The sequence below is a fragment of the Morone saxatilis genome, unplaced genomic scaffold (assembly GCF_004916995.1).
Source record: "Morone saxatilis isolate NCDOM2014 unplaced genomic scaffold, NCSU_SB_2.0 Contig7, whole genome shotgun sequence".
In the NCBI taxonomy this organism is placed as follows: domain Eukaryota; kingdom Metazoa; phylum Chordata; class Actinopteri; family Moronidae; genus Morone; species Morone saxatilis.
In genome coordinates this window covers 19,313,431-19,317,471 of record NW_023340246.1, presented here as the reverse complement: position 1 = coordinate 19,317,471, position 4,041 = coordinate 19,313,431, and the positions used below count along the sequence as shown (strand labels likewise).

The following is a 4,041-nucleotide window of genomic DNA, read 5'->3' as shown; positions in this document are numbered from 1 at the left end:
GTGAATGAGTGTCTGGGAAGCTCTCCAAAATAGGAAACGTACCCCCCTCCAAATCACCCCCAGCTGTTTACCTCAGATAGCTGGCCATAAATTTGAGGCCAGCACACACCATAACATTAACACACACACCACACACAGCGCATGAACAACAGCTGCACTCACTTTCTCCTCCCCATCCCAGATTTGATAGATGATTTTGGATGACACTGAGGTGGAGGTTTTAATAGGCTTCATAGCTGCTCTATAAAATGGGCAAGCCAGATGGCCATGTGCTGGCTCAAATTGTCCTGAACCTTGAAGGGTGACGGGTTCAACAGTCCTTTACCGCTGCTGAAGTGTCGCTTGAGCAGACCCTTATTCCTCTAGCTGTTTGGAGTACCATAGGCGTGAATTAGTAAAGTTCAATTCAGGAATTCAGTTTGGAGTACTGGGGCTTCGAATATTTCTATTCTAGCCTTAGTTTAGGACATTTCAGAAGGTAAATACTTGTGGCTGTTTGACACCTATTATTTTTAATTTTATTAGTTAATTTTCAGATTTTAATGCATAAAACTGTGGAATTTCTTAAAATATTTCATTAAGTTTTTAATATAAACTGAACTCTTCCCATAGAAGTTTTGTATCAAGCACCCAGATCCATAGAGACCAACTTTAAGAATTAAAATATGTCTTTAATCCAATATATAGTCATTTGACTTAATTTTGTTACATAATACTTAATCTTGCCCTCCATGGTCATGTGAGCCCTCAAACCCCTGACAGGTTTGTGGCATAAGGAAGGAGATGGAAGCCATATTTGAAAATATAAATAAAAAAACCTATAGAGCTGAAGGAACAGTCAAAATATCAAAATCAGATGATTGATTAATTGTAAATATAAACTGTACAACTGTTACTCATTTAAATTAACAAAATCCTTTTATAGGCTTATGTATGAAACAGATCTTGTCCTGGAATAAAGATCCTTTTATTTTACAACACACCCACTATTTTACTGTAGCTTAAGGAAAGGAAAGTCGAACATCGACTGTTCCCTTGACAGAGGTTCCATTTGTCTATAGCAAGCAGCAGGAGTGGCGGCGGCTCCTCTGTCACCCACACACACACACACACACACACACACACTCACAGAGTGACAGTGAGAAGAAAAAAAAACTGTCCTCGGCTCTAATATACTACCATGCCTCATCACTTCCCTTAACACTTACACACACACACACACACACACTGTGTTGACACACACTTGAGCAGAAGCACACGAATAAACAAAGAGAAACACACATAAAAAAAACAATAACAGGCCACCAGAGTCCACTGTGGCTGTACACACACACACACATTACAAAAGACTGTGATGTTCCCAAAAACAATATTTACCCATCAAGCCCTTCACTGAGCCTCAGCCTCATAATAACTGTCATACAATACAGAAACATGTAAAAACACAATATAATACTGTAGTAACATTTCCAGGCTGATATCAAAAGTGAAATTTAGAAGCATCACAAATATTTCAGCCTCACAAAGCGAGACTGTCAATGTCTCTCCAGAGTAACTTCCACTTTGAGATTTAAAGTCATACTTTACCCAAATGTTGTTAAAAGTCACAAACAAACATTTATATACAGTATTGTGCTGCTGAGTCATGGCATATGTAGAATGTTGAAACTTTAAAAGTACACTTTCAGTCCACTAGACCAACAGTTCCCAACCTGGGGCTGCACATGATTTATTGAACCAAAAAACATATATTTCTAATATGCAAATGTCTCACCATGTTGTTAATCTTGGTGATAAATGCCCTTTTCCTGTGAAATAATAAATGCTTGCAGCCTCTAGGCTTCCTGATTTTATTATTTGGATAGAAAAGCTGCAGTATTTGGTTTCAGTTCAATGTTTTGTGCAGCCTCTCAGTTAAATAGCCAGTCATACAGTTGGTCCACCTGTCATTAAATTAATCATCAACCCACTCTGATCACACAACAGGAAACAAAACACGACTTCAACCTCATATATTTCTATTGTGTTCCTGTTCCTGTTGCCATGCACAAAACCGCAGTAAATTTTAATCAATCATCAGTCTAATTTGGTGATTCTTAAGATGCAGTACAGAAGTGGAAACACAAAGAGTGTAATTACTGCACCATTCTCACACCCTATTGCAGACAGCATTATTTCCCCCTCATCATCAATGCTTGTTGGTGCTTGAGTATACTTCAGTGTGAACAGTATGCTGGTAATGATTGAGTATCTATTACGCAGAGCATGCAATTTCAAACACAGAATGGGTGACTGACTAAGGTACACCATCGGTCAGCCGATTGCCACCACCTGTCTTTATTTTTTTAAATTAAAAGCCTTAATTTCAAATTTAAAATCTCTCTAGCGCTACATACACGGTCCAGCCATATACTATGTTTAAATCTAGTCATATGTCTTATGAATCATGGCTGTGTGACTGTGTGATTGACGGCAGAAAGCCAGAAACTTGGACTCTATGGTGCTAAGGGTGGTGACATTACTGCATTACACAGAACTCAGAGCTTCCGGACTATTTGCGTGCTGGAGATGAGATGATGGCAGACCGTAGTTTCACAGTTAGGGACTTCCTGGAGGAGGGAGGAGGTACGCCAGCTGACCAATGAGGAGGTCACTGACACAAGGCGCCTTGTTCACACCCGCAATAATGTCGAATAAACCCTGGTCCTGCAATACACAAGCACCCTGTGATCTGTATTTCACCTATTGTTGAAACTAAAATCCAAACCCAGCGATGAGGATTTTGACTTGGCTCTAACTTTGCATTGACATAAGCTCAAGCACTTAATAATAATTATAATAACAATTATGTGAGAGAGTTCCACCCTATTAGATGTATAGATAGACATTGCAGAGTGTTAATATTATCACACAAGATTGGGCATATGATACCGTCTCATATCGATCCTTTTCGACCTTATAAAAAGCAGAGGTATGATGACATTAACCCGTTTAGGTTAAGAAAAGTTCTGTTCCCATATAATTTATTTTTAAAAATCTGACTGAGAGAAAAATAGTTCAGCGAAAGGAACCAGAAGTCACACCCATAAGGAGTTATGGGGGCTAGGAATATAGTAGATACAGCTCATTATAATAGTCTCGCACGGGCTTTTACTGACACCAACGCTCTCCCTCAACAATCGCTTGTGCTTCCAATTACATTTCTTTTCTAAAACTTTTTTTTTCAGCATTTTGACTTTTTTGGTTAGGTGTGACATGCAACAATTATCCCAGGATACAGGACGCCCTGGGTACAAAACTACAAAACTAATTATACACTATTCCATCATATTTAACAACATGCATGACATACAACAGTTATTGGGCTTATTGGGATCAGAAATGTAGCAAACATGATGCCCCAAGCATGATGGAGCACACAGTAGACTAAAACAAGGTGATTAAAAATAGCCATAGCCTTTCCTTCAATTAGGGCTATGGCACTCAGTCCACCAGTCAGTGAATCAGTTCATTAGTCAGTTAGTCTGTAGATTAACTGTCACAGACGGAAGAAATGGTTGTTCTGTTGTTAAGGAGCATGCTTGTTAGGCATAAAACACACACACACACACACACACACACATTCACAAAGAGCAGCTGCAGTCTCTGTGGACCTATTAGTGCATCCTGTGTCATCTATCTGAGCTTAACTTCTCTATTGTTTGTGACACACTAGACACACACACTTACAGATGCTGAGATACAACTATGCAACCACCCCCTTGACACACACACACACCAGCACACCCACCGTCACGAGCCTCAGAGAGCTATATTGTTGTTTAGGCAGCAGCCGCGTTACAGATGGCATACCAGGCTAATTAACAACACACTCCTTTCTCTCGACCCCTCCACACGCGCACACACACACTCATGCCAACGCACACTAAAATGAGAAGGTGTCTGTGAAAGAGAGAGGGGGAGCTGGAGAGTGTGAAAGAAACACAAAAGAGAAAGACTGACACTGCTTGCATAGTGATGTGTGTATGTGTGTTTCTCTGT

The 4,041-nt window shown here is 39.9% G+C and overlaps 1 protein-coding gene across 1 annotated transcript in view; it reads left to right on the top strand.

Annotated features, from left to right (window-relative positions):
- Positions 1-4,041, top strand: part of galnt14 (UDP-N-acetyl-alpha-D-galactosamine:polypeptide N-acetylgalactosaminyltransferase 14 (GalNAc-T14)) — a 124,514-nt gene that overhangs the window by 30,462 nt on the left and 90,011 nt on the right. The window lies entirely within an intron of this gene.